At 37.1% G+C, this 16,213-nt stretch overlaps 1 long non-coding RNA gene across 1 annotated transcript; it reads right to left on the bottom strand.

The window, feature by feature from the left end:
• Positions 1 to 1,193: 1,193 nt before the first annotated feature.
• On the bottom strand, positions 1,194 to 15,001 carry LOC133639484 (uncharacterized). The gene is made up of 3 exons (XR_009823801.1): positions 12,974 to 15,001; positions 11,185 to 11,304; positions 1,194 to 5,672 (listed from the first exon to the last, which is right to left on the bottom strand). It is a non-coding gene; the product is annotated as an uncharacterized LOC133639484 (long non-coding RNA).
• Between the last annotated feature and the right edge of the window lie 1,212 nt (positions 15,002 to 16,213).

Here is a 16,213-nt window from a genome sequence, read left to right on the forward strand (position 1 = left end):
ACTTTTGGCCTGTACTGTGTATATATATATATATATATATATATATATATATATATATATATATATATATATATATATATATATATATATATATATATATATATATATAGTTGGTATGGATATATATATCAGTGGCGTGTCATCACTAGAGGCAGGGGAGGCGGGGCCTCCCCTGCCATCATGGAAAGAAAAAAAAAAGAAAAAGAAAAAAATTATAATTAAATTGTTATATGTATCCAGTGATTATACTAATGTTATTTTCCATTTAACTTCACCAGTTTTAGATTATTTTTATTTTTATTTTCACATTTGCCGTTCAAATACTGAGAAGAGACGGTGCGGTGATCAGCAGCCAGTTGAGGCACTTGTGCCTCACCATGGATTGCGACTCGGCTAACTGCTGGCCTGCTGTGCAGTGAGACCGTATTGCTATATGAATTATATTATACATTCCCATAGTTTAGTTAGCTAAGGTATATAATGTACAGTGTATTTTGTCAACAACTGTATGTGTGTAACTTATTTTTAGTGCTGAGCGATCATAAATCTGCTGCGGAGACACACTGTGTGAGGCTCGTATCATAACCCCGCCTCCTGGTGCCAAGCATCTCCGCCGCAGAATGCACCCCCGACGGGAGCGCCGCGGCCACAGCAACCAAAGCACACACCCAAACCCTCCACGTGCAAGACCGAATCCACCCAAAAAAAGTCACTTAACAAGAAGCCAAAAAGTGCAAAAACAACAATGCTCGCGCTGCAGGAGCCGCGAACGACCACAGGGACACAACATTAGGTACACCTGCACTGCAGGTTCATATGTTTTTAAATTTGACTGTGACGATGCAGTCGTGCCTCACCAGACATTAACCTCACCGCACGCCACTGATATATATATATATATATATATATATATATATATATATATATATATATATATATATATATATATATATATATATATATATATATATATATATATATATATATATATATATATATATATATATATATATATATAGATGGAACCAGATATTTTCCATATATCCATATATAAGTGTTACTTCTTTCCTTCCATAGTCGTATTACAAAATAGCTAGTATTCTTCCTTCTTTCTCTCTCATAGTAATGTGTGTCGGCCTTCTAGCAGTGGAATGCAGAGAGTAGAGATAACTCAGAGTAGTCTAAACAAGGGGGGCGGGGGGGGGGGGGGGGCGAGGGACAGAGGGAAGAACACAGGAGTTCAGGGATTTGGGAAGATCGATCTAGACTGGGCGAGGGAACGCTTGTGTACTGGATTTGGTCTCACGTTTGTTTTCAAAGCTTTGAGAATAAACCACAACATACCAACTACTGCCTGGGGATGAATTTAAATTTCAGCTTATGTGCCATTTAAGAATTTGGGAGTGACCAGCAGCTTAAAATCCCTGGGAGGAAGTGTAGTGGATTGTCCGAAGCTTAAACAGGCAACAAAAGTAGTTTAGTACCACATGTTACTCCGGAGCAAACAAGACACACACAAGCCAAAATCACTCCCGAGTTCCGGTCTTCTGCCATTTTTTATATGTCTCTTGTGCGTCATTGTTTTTTATCGAGTGCGTCATGATTGTTTTGTTTTGGTTTTGTCTGTTCCAAAACAACCTTGTATCTCTTAGTCATATTTGGAAAATCTAAACATTCTGTAGACAGGTTGGCATAACTCCATATTCACCTTTGTCCCACAACTGGTCCATTCAATGGCACAAAATAAAAGAGAATTGAAAATGAGCGGACATTCTTAAAAGACAAGAAATATAGGTCAAAAGGTCAGAAATTCTACGACATACCCTCCTTCCAGGGTCTTAAGACCCTGGACCAAAACAATTTCTGATGTAGACCACTAAGTTAAATCTCTACCACAGATAGAGGCAAAAACCTCAATGTTTTTATACGAGGCAAAAATTCCGTCTATGACCCTCCTTCAGAGCGATCGCTGTTACCAGCCTGCAGTAAAACCATCTCACAGAACACAATTAGTGGCCTACCCTTTGATTTAGTAAAGGAATAACAAATACTTTGATCATGAACATCATTGAACATAAATAGATGAATGTATATAGACTTATAAGACATTTGCAAAAATATTTTTCCCGGCATTTGCAATGAATGTAGTTACCAATATTGTTAATCATCAATTGATTTTGAACACACAACTGAATTTCGTATGAGTCCATGTTCGATTAGAGCTCGTATAGATGGCTCGGTGGTGCCTCAGGCTGGTGGCCTGCCGATACCTCGTTGGGCTTTTGGCTGCCTTGGTGAAGAAAGAGATCCACTCAAACAGTCTGTCTCTGTCTCTTCTTGGGGTGTGGTTCAGTCCATTGGGCAGACTGTGCAATGGCATGTGCGCGCTGGCCGCTTTGGGGAAAACTCAGGTAGAGTTGGAGCTGTGGGGGCTTTGGGGAAGGCTGGGGCAGAGTATGGGGCGTGGGGCTTTGGTCCAGGCCCTCGGCTTGCTTCAGGGCCTCCTTCCACAGCTGCTGGAATCCCGACGGACACATATTGGCTGGCAACCTTAGTCGTTCTCGTCATCGCTGGCAAGGTGTAGTCTCTCCTCTCGGTTCCTTCCAGTCAGGTATCGGGTGTTGGTCCTGGATCGGCTTTGATCGTGCCCCTCTTAGCGAGTGCAAGGGAATCTGGAGTGGCTGCTTTCATCCTCAAATCTGCACAGAGGAACTGGCACACAAATTCTACATTTTGCAAACTTACCATTTTGGTCTCATGGTCTTTCCACCTTCCTAGGAAGCTGCTGGTCCTGAGAAGTGCTGATCTTGTGAATGAAGAAGATTAACCTGTTTTCTTAAAATAGGTGCCGTTGTTTGACCTAATCTTTTTGGGGAAACCATGTCGGGATATTAGATCATTCACAAAACATTTAATTACTGAATTGGCACCCTCCTTTGAGGTTGGGGTTGCTTTCGCCAACCACTGCAATTGTCAATCTAAATCATTACGTTACTTTATCCTTGTACCGGATTGATCATATTGATTAAAAAAAAACCTCAACACGCTCAAACTTGACCCAATCCAAACTCACCTCCCCCCTCTGTCCCTCTCACAGGGACAGTGTTAGTCGTAGTAATAGTAATAGTAATAGTAGTAGTAGTAGTAGTAGTTTCAGAAACATCCAAGAAAAAGAAAAGACAGCTGATAGTCAAGTGCAGCAAGAACAGAGGCGGAGGACAGGTCATGTTTGAGGTCACTGTTCGCTTTTGCAATAGTACTTTGATATTTTACAACACCTAGTGAATTATTGTGGCCTCAGTAATTCACTAAATAGTTGTATTTAATTTAGTCTATCTACGATGGGACAATGCACAGAAACATTAAGTTCAGAAACAGATGTGTTCTGTACCAGATTATATCTAAATAGCTACTTTCCATCTGTAGTCCCTGGCTACCTAAATTAAGGGGATCCACAAATCAAGCAATAAAATTATGACACTAATTAATCATAATAAATATATACATTCATAATAATCAATAATTAATCAAAAAATAATCATACTGTAGCATGTAATCAAATTAAGAAAAGTCATAAAATGCCCCTTCATGGACACATTCTTAATATACAATACAACCACACCTTATTTACATCATCACACAAAGACAATACATGCTCTTGTTCACATCTGTCATCATTCGTAACAACAACCAAGATTTTAACAACCATACCTCACAATTTACAACAAAAATGCTCTCATGGATAAATATAATACTCATTAAATTGATGTGTCAACATAATGCCCCTCTTAGTGACCGTGTGAGCAGCCTTGATTGCTCCAAAGCCACTTTTTAATTTCAAATTTTCTATTCCTTTTGTTATAACGTGGAGAAGGCTAATTGGTCTGTACATGTTCTGGTCTTCTTTATTTCCTGCTTTATGGATTTAATCATAGTAGCAGTTTCTCCACGTGGTAGGGAAAGTGTTTTCCGTTATTGATTTATTTATCAATTGTTGTTATACGAGCAATAATACAATCCTTATATGTTTTTAGGAAGATTGTGTCCAACCCATATATATATATGTCTAGATCGTGAGTCTGATAATGCAGTGAAGATTTTGTTTAACTTTGTTTCATTTGTTAATTCTAAAATTAGTCCATCCTGAATAAATGACAATTATTTGCACTGATTTTGAGGTACTTTTTATTCAGGGTTTGTACAGACTGGATGAAATGTTCATTAAAATTATTACTTATGTCCAGACTGTCTGCGATAGTAGCGCCATTGATATTTAATGTTATAGTGTTGTTTCTTGTTTGCTCTCTTTCCGTAAGTTTGTATCTGGTTTTCCATAACTCTCTATTGTTCCCTTTTGCAGCTTTGATTAATTCTAAGTGAAAGTCAGCCTTAGACTTCCGCATAAACACTGTAACTATGTTCCTCCAAACTTTTAAATCATACGATCTATATTTAGACCTGTTATAATTGCTCTTATGAGAGCTGAGTCCTCATGTCTTTATTAGAATCCAATGGTATTTTTATTTTAGCACTCTTCTTTCTGTTTTGTATTCGTGTATTTACAGATGTTCTCTTTGATTTTTGTCATCCAATTGTAATTCTAGTAGGGCTGCTTATCATTTGTATCATATAGAAGCCGTTTATAATATCCTTAAGTTTCTTTCTACGTGTTTTATTTAACCAGTCCAGATTAACGTCCCCCATGACGTTACTTCTTTCATACTATGCTGTTTGAGGATGTCTGAAAATGAATCAAGAAAAATGTCTTTAGCTGTGGTCGGTCGGTATACTACAATTACCTTGAAATACATTTCTGAGGAAAATGTGATTTTAATTTCAACATACTCAAATTGATCTACTTTTAATGTTTTCCCTTTCATAAATCATAATTCCTCCCCCCTTTGTCACTCGATCTGTCTTTTCTGTAATCTTGTCCCCCGGGACATTAATTAGAACGTAAAGTTGTTGTGGGTTTTAACCATGTCTCTGATAGACACGGTAATCCGGATTAGAGTCTGACAGTAACTGCTGTATTTGTTCAGTATGTTTCCTGTGGTAGAAAGTTTAATAATGCGGACACGTTTGTTACTGAATACTTTCTACAGACTTCTGTCTCTCTGCGACTTTGTGTATGTAATAAGCAACTACAATTATTTGATATGCTTAAATTTTGTTTTAGCTTAGCTGTTGTGTAGCTGCTAGCTCTTTGTAGCCTACAGCAGGAATGTCCAAATTGCAACCAATAGCTTTGTTTTTAACAGACAACCGAAATAATTGAAAATGTTTGTATTTGCGTATCGGTTCAATCAGCGGCAGCTACGCCCTGTTTTATCATTTGACCTACATTTTTGGTTTCGTAGGCAGGACAGAGAGCAAAGAAACAATGTGGGTCATTAGTTGTCCATCTTATACCATTCTAATTGTTGTAAGGATAGTTCACATGAGCGGCCATACCTTGAGTCCCACCATATATAAGAGTCAAAAGGCTCCTATTATGAGACGTCTAATTGGTGATCATACACTTTGGCGGTTTGGGTGGCAGGACACACGGACGCACCTCCGTCAGCCAGCGCTAGGACAGTTGGAGCAGTCCCCGTCTTCCACTCGTTCCTGGGAGGCGTCCCCAGTAGTTGTCAGCTGATGTCGTGCTGTCAGGCAACATCAGGAAGTTCCTTCGGTGCGGTATTGAATTGTCAGGGCACAGTTCGTAAGCAGGTCATTACAAGGTGTGTGCAGGTTGACCACAAAGGAATGCTTCAAAGATTGTGTTGAACATTGTCCGTTGACACTTATGTCCAGCAGGGGTCTGTTTGTATCCTGCTGTTCGTCCTGCTGTCACACCTGTATTTTTTGTGAGCATGTTCTGGCTACAACTTTGGAGCTTGTCTTGTTCAGATTGGCAGTCCCCCTGCTGCATATCCTTTCCACCCTCGCTTGACCTAGCACAACCGTGGCTACCACCCAAGTCCGTCTGTATGGTTTTACGTTTTGTTGAGGATTTTTCCTCCAGAATTTGGAACTCAAAACATGTACACCCATCGTTTTCATATCCTCTCGGTTAGTTCAATTTTGCATAACACGTTTTAAAATTACAGTCTTAACTATCCCATTAATTGCTAATCAATAACCTTAATTCAAAGATTATACGTACTACTTCATGTGTATTTAAGTACCCTTTTAATTCACTTAAATATTATCTATAAGTTAATTTAAACTATCATTTGTCTATCAGTAGGCGCGAGCAAGCTGTCATGCTTGCACTCTGACCTCCCGCTGTACGTGATATTCTCCAAAACAAAAGAATGTATTTATTCACGTTTCTCCTTATCTTTCAGCTAAATCTTTTAATCTTTTAACTTTTAACGTCCGCACTGTTTTTATTTTTATTGTCTGCATTTTAATTTTGCTTTCATTTTCTTTCATTTCTCTTTGTTGTCTGTGAAGCACTTTGAGTCTGCCCTTTCCTGGAAAAACGCCACACAAACAAAGCTGCCCCGCCTTACCTTGCCTGTCTCCGACTGGTTATCCAACCTAGTCACAACAAACACACAAGGCCATGCTCTAAGCGCCAGGCTTAATCACACTTCTCCTCTTTTTAACACTTTACATATCGGCTTTTATTCTATTTATTAATGTAGGCTGTTATTTGTAATTATTATTCAACACTATTCACAGCAAACGGTTGTAAAGTTATAGTTATTCGCATTATACTCTCAAAATATATAGCTAATTGAAAGCTGTTGAGATTTGGTTTGCCTCCTTCATCTCAGTGGCCTAGTGGTTAGAGTGTCCGCCCTGAGATCGGCAGGTCGCAAGTTCAAAACTCCGGCCGAGTCATACCAAAGACTATAAAAAATTTTGGAGCCAAATCACCAAAAATGATTCCCGGGCGCGGCACCGCTGCTGCCCACTGCTCCCCCCACCTCCCAGGGGCGATAACGGGGATGGGCCAAATGCAGAGGACAAATTCCACCACACCCATCGTGTGTGTGACAATCACTGGCACCCCAACTCTAACTCTAACTTTATTCTGTCATGCCATTATCCTCTTCTAGCTCAACATCCAGAAGTATGGTGTACTGCAATGTCTAAATAAAAATATAAATTACTCCAAACTAAAATGTCAGACTGCACTTTAAAGTTACCTGACTTAAACTTACTTTTATTAAATTGATTTCCAAACTAACCACCACCACAGCAGACATCTTCCTCAATCCTATACCAATACTCCCATAAATTAAAAGTGTTTCACAATAGTGGTTAAGTAGTTATTTTAAGTAATAGATCTCAATATGTAGAAATTAATTAGACTAAATCTTTACCAGAAAGAGTAACTTGACAGAGTATATGAACTAACTTCTTGAGAATAATAATTGATCATAAATATGTTTGAAGCCACATATTGAACATATTAAAGAAAAATATCCAAATCCATTGCTATTCGGTATAAAGTAAAACACATGCTGAATAAGAAATGTCTGCACATGTTATATTATTCATTTATTTTTCCATATGTAATATTGTTTTGAAGTTTGGGGAAATGTTTATAGAAGAAATATAGACCCAATACTTAAACTTAAAAGGCTCATTTCAATATTACACAAAGCATTATTGTTATGATCATACCAATCTATTTTTTATAAGTCATAATGTGTTAAATGTTCAGATAATTTAATTTTAAAACAATGGCAATTATTTTTCCGAGTAAAGAACAACAGCCTTCCAGTTTGTATTTTTAGCTTGTTTACATTATGAGGAGAAAACTATCATTTACGGGGGATATTGATTTTTGAAATAGGTCAAGTAAAATAAAATAAAAACACAAATGTATTTCAGTTTTAGGAGTTAAATGATGTACCATCCTCAGTGATGAGCTGAACACATGTAGTTTTTTGTTATGGTTTTGGAGACCCTTGAAAAGTAAAGTTTTTTGAACATTGTAAAATATAGTAACAATTACTTTCATCTTTTAACGTTGATGTTCCAGGTAATTTAATGTCCAATAAATGTATATCATAGGCCAATATAAGCTTTGGCTTCCGCCTATTCTTTTTTCGGTCACTCTTTTTTCTTTTCTTTTCTGTGTGTAAATGTGTATGATTGTTAATATGTCCAATTTACTGTTAAACTGCTCACACAAATTGGTTGATGGTTGATTATATGACCAAAATAAACGTATTTCTTTTATTCAGTCATTATCTATCGCACTCATAGTTTTATTCCATTTTGCATGTAATTATTCCTACTGATTTCTTCCCATTTCACTCAAACAACTAAACAAACAAACAAATAAACAAACTTGCAGCTAACCACAATCAACAGCATACCATTTACGAATACCTTCATTTGTCACTTTCTCATCTTTTCTTCACTTTCGTTTTCCTTTACAAACAACATCCTGTATGCATCTCTTCCTTACACTTCACCCAATGTTTCTATTTTCTGTTCTCCTAGAAACCATCCACAAAACGTAAGGTTATAAACATCCTTTTCCCATATTTACTCAAACCATCCTCTTCACCCTCAATCTGTTTTTTCACCTGCTCTCTCTTCCTCTCTCTCTCACTTTCTCTCCTTCTCTCACAATACAAACACAATAATCCACAATAATCAGTCTTATAAAATAATTTTAGCTTTAGATATGATTTAGGGCAGTGGTTTTCAACCTTTTTTCCCAGTAAAATAAAGAAATAAAATACAGCATAATGTCATCATTTTCTGATTTATTAAATTGTATAACAGTGCACCATATTGCTCATTTGTTGTGGTCTTACTTGACTTATTTGGACAAAAAAATATAAGAATAACTAAAACGTTTTAAAAATTAAACAAATGATAAAAATTTTAATAAAGATTTCTATACATATAATCAATCATCAACCTTCTTTGGATATTGATTTTGTTGAAGAATTATTCTTCTATAATTATATTTATAAAGGATTTTGAATTGTCGCTATTTTAAAATATTTAAAATCTCAGGTACCCCTTGGCATACCTTCAAGTAACCCCCTTTTTTGTCCGGCCGGAAACACCATACCCTCCTTTGAGAACTACTGGTTTAGCCTATAAAAAATCCTTTGTCTCATACATCATTAGACTGTACAACTCCTCTTTGGGGGGGCTAGGATGACAGGGAATGCAAAACAATAACAGTGCAATACTTTTTTATATCATGGTCGTTAATGCCTAGTTTCTCTTATTTTACTGTTCTATTGTTATTCTCCTTGTAATATTTTTCTATTTTGTTTCCATTTATAAATTGTCAATGTATAATCAATTTATCTTTATCAAATTTAAATTCAATATTATTAATTTATTTGTTGTATAACTATTAATTCAAAGTTACAATGTGTCCTACTTTATGATGTGCGTGTGTTTGTCTCAACTTCCACACAGGAACTGGATGGATCAGATAAGCAGCAAGGCTGTTCAATACAGTATATACCACACATAATTAATGACTAATGAATTTAACAATGCTTCAATGTCCCAGTCCAAATGTATGTATTGATATTTAAATGTTTATTTATTCATATGCAGTATATTTTATTTTTCCTATTATCAAAACCAACATGTCAGCCTTCTCTTCAGATTGAGTACAGCTGTCCACTATATATATATATATATATATATATATATATAGTTTTTTATTTATTTATTTATTTATTTATTTATTATTTAAACCTAGCTCAATGCTATCCTAGCTCAATGCTAACCTAGCTCAATGCTATGCTAACAGTGTCACACCTCTTCGGCCCAATGCCTCGTACAGCTGACACTCACACAGCCTCGCCACTTCTGACACACTCTTATCTCAAAATGTCTCCCAGCTGAGACTCCTTTTTTTTTTTCTTTATATGCGTCACACAGTCACTCACACAGAGAATTTACCAGCGAGCAAGAGCCTTTTTTCCCGTACTCAAAATCTCAGTGTGTAAAACAACTGTAATATCGCACAGTCACAATCACTAGTATAGTTAAAAACAAATTCAAATGACTGGAATTCGCTCGCAGCGCCAAAGAGGGGGAGCTTCCCTGCTTAGGCTGCTGCCTCCGCGATCCAACCTCTTGATAAGCGGAAGAAAATAATGATATGGATGGATCATTCACTCATGTGTTTTCTGTATATAACTTTGTCTATTTTCTCACACGCACACACATTTTGGACAATTTCCCAACTTTTACAGATAGCGGGGCTGTGAGAAAAGGTTGATTTTTTTCAGAGGGGAATTAAAACAGATAAGAAACCAGGTGCTACACAAATGTTATTACATTACGCAGATATATATATATATAAATTTCAAAAACACACATTTTTAAACCCACAAACCACGCCCCCCTGGTCCGGACCAATATAAACAACTAAGGCACGCGTGCTTTTGTGGAATCGGCCGTCTCATTAACAAACACAGGTCCCATCATTACTCATACAACGGCGATTAACCCGTTCAGCGGAGCAGCCCCTGGTCTTACTCCCTGACCAATACACGGCAACAGCATAAAAGCACCATAGAGTCACTGATAATCACCCAATGCTCTACAGTCATCATGTCTGGTCAGTCCATACAGTTTCACCAAGTTTCACCGAAGCTCTACCATATGGAGCCCTTAACTCTATCCATCTATACTGCAGCAAATTTCCAAATTCGTGACAACTTGGCTCAGTTGATCTCCTTTACCGGAGTCACTGAACGATCACCTTATATCAGGCTTTTTACCCGGCTGCAGTTTCCACATAGACAGATACGTAGGACCTTCATAGACGTCATAAATTTGTGTGGGCCAAATGTCACACCAGTTAGCCAACCTTGCCTTAAATTTCGCTGTGTCCAACTCCGGCTAACCTAATGAACTTGCAGAAAAAAGCATCCTCTGCCAACAACGACAGAGGATGAAGAGGTTAAAAGAAATTTTTCGTCTCACATCGTCTATGCTTCTACACTCCAAACCACCAAAATTCTATCAACAATCCCCTTATGTTAAAAACAAGAAATCACAAGTTTTTAACAAACACACAGACAAATGATCACATATAAAACAACTCAATCCAACCATAATTTACCCCATTCCAGGTTGTTTTTGGAGAACCTGACTAAACCTATCTTTTATCAAAAATAGATTCAGATCTTATCGATCCGGCTCTCTCCAGGCAGAAAATGTTTACACTTTAAGCAAAACGCTTACCTTGTTATGCGCGCGTGCAGCACACTGTCTGCCTGACAGAGAGAGCGGGAGCGGCTGTCGACCTGTAGCTTCTAAACCATCCTGTTCGTGACGCCAATTTGTGTAGTGGATTGTCCAAAGCTTAAACAGGCAACAAAAGTAGTTTAGTACAACAAATTTATTTACCCATTATCAGAAGTGCAGGTTGAATTAAGTTGGCCGTGCAGACAGACCACATGTTACTCCGGAGCAAACAAGACACACACAAGCCAAAATCACTCCCGAGTTCCGGTCTTCTGCCATTTTTTATATGTCTCTTGTGCGTCATTGTTTTTTATCGAGTGCGTCATGATTGTTTTGTTTTGGTTTTGTCTGTTCCAAAACAACCTTGTATCTCTTAGTCATATTTGGAAAATCTAAACATTCTGTAGACAGGTTGGCATAACTCCATATTCACCTTTGTCCCACAACTGGTCCATTCAATGGCACAAAATAGAAGAGAATTGAAAATGAGCGGACATTCTTAAAAGACAAGAAATATAGGTCAAAAGGTCAGAAATTCTACGACAGAAGAGCTGGTCAACGCAATATATATATATATATATATATATATATATATATATATATATATATATATATATATATATATATATATATATATACATATATATATATATATATATATATATATATATATATTGGTTCTTTTATGGTTCTTTTTATGAATTTATTATGGGTCTACTGAAAATGTGAGCAAATCTGCTGGGTAAAAAGTATACATACAGCAATGATAATATTTGCTTACATGTCCCTTGGCAAGTTTCACTGCAATAAGGCACTTTTGGTAGCCATCCACAAGCTTCTGGCAAGCTTCTGGTTGACTTTTTGACCACTCCTTTTGACAAAATTGGTGCAGTTCAGCTAATTGTGTTGGTTTTCCTGACATGGACTTGTTTCTTCAGCATTGTCCACACGTTTAAGTCAGGACTTTGTGAAGGCCATTCTAAAACCTTCATTCTAGCCTGATTTAGCCATTCCTTTACCACTTTTGACGTGTGTTTGGGATCATTGTCCTCTTGGAACACCCAACTGCGCGCAAGATCCAACCTCCGGGCTGATGATTTTAGGTTGTCCTGAAGAATTTGGAGGTAATTCTCCTTTTTCATTGTCCCATTTACTCTCTGTAAAGCACCAGTTCCATTGGCAGCAAAGCAGGCCCAGATCATAATACTACCACCACCATGCTTGACAGTAGGCATGGTGTTCCTGGGATTTAAGGCCTCACCTTTTCTCCTCCAAACATATTGCTGGGTATTGTGGCCAAACAGCTCAATTTTTCTTTCATCTGACCACAGAACTTTCCTCCAGAAGGTCTTATCTTTGTCCATGTGATGTCAGATGAAACACTTTTTTAAACATTTTTTTAATGGGTGTCATTTAGAATATTACCGTGATCATAATCACAAAAAAACACATGAAAAAGATTTTAAGCAAACAATAAAAGTGTATTTGTATCATCAAATTTATCTGTGAACAACTAAAGATTATATGAACACAAAAATATGGGACATTAACAAAACAGTACAATTATTCCTTTAGTACCTTTTAGTACTTACAGTTGTTGGAACAAAATAAAAGCCAATACAGTCGTCCCTTTTGTATCGCTTTTAATTTGGTTCCCGACATGACCATGGTACATTAATTTTGCAAAGTATAAATTGAATATTTTCATAGACTGTTTATGACCTTCCAAACAAGTTTGCCAATACTATTACAGCTCTCTAGACATGAAATAACACACTTGAGTCACCTTTTTCACTCCATGAGAAACCTTGCAAGGGACCGCAGATGTGGGGATCTCCCCTGACTTCCCCCGCTTAATAACGTGAGAGTCCAGTTCATAGTGAGGCCAGCTGGGGATCCTCTTGTATGTAGCCAAGTCAGCAGCGCAGAGACGTCACCAACTGACGCACAGAGCACTTGGAACAGCTAGCGCGTCCTCCGTGGCCACCTGATAACCTCTCCACGCAGGAGAGGAGGGGCAGAGCAGAAAAGAGAGACGGCAGATCAACTGGTCTTAAAAGGGGTCTATTTAAAAGTATACAAATGAGTTTTAAGATGGGACTTAAATATTACTGTAGGATTGATATTTTTAGTTTGTTTAGCCAATGTTATGCTTGAAAGTACTTCATTTCATTCTACGAAAAGCTGTAAAATTGGCCTTAAAAATTTGAAAATATTTCAAAAAATCTGCGATGTGGTAAAGTCGTAATATTTGGTGCATGATGTTGCTTGGGACGATTGTATTGCAAAAAAACTAAATTTTAATCATTCAAATCTGTTGGCTTTATAGTTGTAGTTTGTAAATAAACTATAACTTTAACTACATATAAAATGTACAAATATGAATGACAGCAAACAAAAATAAAATAAACATAAATAAGACCTAAAAAAATACCACTTGTATCACAGTAGTATGGATCCGATACTGATACTGCTATCTCTTGGTATCGATACTATAGATAGTCGGGTTTATTCATCCACCACTACTCACCTTGTGGCCATCACACGTCATTGCAGCCTACAGTATTTATCTGCAAATTGTACCTTCTTACGCTACCAACTTTAGCAAAAAATAAATAAATAAATCAGATGAGTAGTATAAGAAATTACACATATCATTTGGATATTCTGCGATAAGGTGGCAACTCGTCCAGGGTGTACCCCGCCTTCTGCCAGAATGCAGCTGGGATAGACTAGTACAGGGGTCGGCAACCAAAACAGATGAAAGAACCATATTGGACCAAATATAAAAAATGAAAATCTGTCTGCAAAAAAATTAAAGCCCTATGTATAATTAAGGCAACACATGATGCAAGTGGCTAATTAGCTATATTAGCCTACTATCAAAGGCTGACGCAAATCTTCGTTGACAGATATGTTGTATTTTAATTTCTATTCTACACATTTTTGCAACATTGGAAATCATTAGTAAAATTGACGCTTCTCACAGGATGAAATAACTTCTGGAAAGTACTGGCTCAGAAAGGCCAAAGGTATAGATGAGTGTGTCCAAGCAGGCACGTGCACACATAGGGCCCTATGGGTGCTCGAGCCCCTGCCCTTTTTTTCCTCGTCTTAAAAAGTGCCCTCTGCCTGTGTGTGTGTGTTTTTTTCTTGTTTTTTTCCTTTAAACAACATTAATAAATTCCTGTCAGAGATGTAAAAAAAAAAACAGTGGTACAAAAACTCCACGTTTCCTTGTAATACCGGGTTGTTTGAGCCTGCCGTTCCGCCAGAGAGAGAGAGAGAGGGCGAGTGTGAGTAAGTGAGAGGAGAGAGAGCCAACTGCGCCCCTGAGACGTGACAGTGGAGCAAGTTGAACCTGTGAGTTATGGTCTAGTCGCCGTCCACTTATTCAGCATCTAATATGGGTAATATTTCAGAAAAACGCTGTATTATTCTATTATTCAATGTGTCAGCTTCTGTTTTTGCCGGGAGTCGGAGCACGGCGCATCAATTGAGCACGGCACATCAAGTCCGCACAGAGCAGAGCGGATCGTGCGGGACAGGAAGTAGTGAACAAAATACAAAATAAAACACCGGGTTCATTTTCAAAACAAAATGCACTGTGTTTACGGCGGATCACATTTTTCTCACAGTAAATGATAAATGAAGGTACTCAAAGCGCTTTGACAGTATAGAGTTTTAGATATAAAGTTTATTGTGACTTTGCTATTACTGTGTGGGTTAAGAAAATAATAATAATGATAATAATAATAATAATAATAATAACAATAATAATAAGAAGAATGATAATGATAATAATAATAATAATAATAATAATAATAATAATAATTATTATTATTATTATTATTATTATTATTATTATTAATAATGATAATTTCAGCATTCTGGGGATATAAGATGTAGGTTATCTGTTAGGAATATTACCATCTGTATTTAAACTTGATTCATGTTGATTATGCCTGCAGCACAATGCCAAAAAAAGAAAGGATACAGCCCTACTGGCCCCTGGTCAATATTTTTGGCCCTGTATTGCGTTTCAGTTGTTTAGTCTGAGCATTAAGTGGGAAAGACCATAAGTTACAACTTGATAGTGTTTTCATCAAGTTAAGGGAAGAAGGACAGATTTTCACATTGAAGTTTTTTCCATTTGGGTATTTATTTTTGTATTTTTTTTCAAAGTTCATGTTGCACTGTTCAATGTTCAATAGTAAAGTGCTTATCTTTAACAATAAATAGCCTAATAATGAACCAGTGTTTTGTTGCTTTTCATGTCTTCCAAGCCTATGATAATGTGAATTAACTCATTATGACCATAATTTGTTGACACAAAAGAAATGGCAATCACTTTTACCTACAAAGGACACACAGCTAAGTAGTTAGCTTCCTATTAGCAAATTTAATTTTACATTAATTTCCATATTGTGTAAAGGACCAAAAAAAAAATTCCTGCCCTTTTCTGACTTTGAGCCCCTTCCCCTCTATAATCATGTGCACGTCCCTGTGTCCAAGTTTAAGGAAACGGCAGGCTGTCTTCTTCTAATGGATGTATTACAATCTTTGCAAGCTGGGTATCGTTTGCTGTGGTCTGGAACAACATGACACACAGACAACTATGAGAAATGCAGCCAATATCACATATAGATAATGTGTCATGAGACATGCAAATATAAATTAAATACACAGAGGACATAAGTAAAGTAAATTAAATGAGCTGAAATATACCTACAAATGAGGCATAGTGATGCAATATATACATACATCTAGCCTAAATAGCATGTTAGCTTGCAGTCATGGATTGACCAAATAGGCCTGATAAGCAGTCCAGCAAATCAATAAAATCAACAAAGCTCACCTGTGTGCGTTTACACACAGGATAAAATATTTGGTGGACAAAATGAGACAAAGAAAGAGTGGCATATAACACGTCTTTCTGTGGCAGTGTCGGAGAAAGTTGTACATGTAAACCAACTACGAGGAGTTCAAGGGTCGCTGCAATTAGTAGGACAAAACGGTGCTTGCC

Source organism: Entelurus aequoreus, linkage group LG22, assembly GCF_033978785.1.
Source record: "Entelurus aequoreus isolate RoL-2023_Sb linkage group LG22, RoL_Eaeq_v1.1, whole genome shotgun sequence".
Taxonomy (NCBI): Eukaryota; Metazoa; Chordata; class Actinopteri; order Syngnathiformes; family Syngnathidae; genus Entelurus; species Entelurus aequoreus.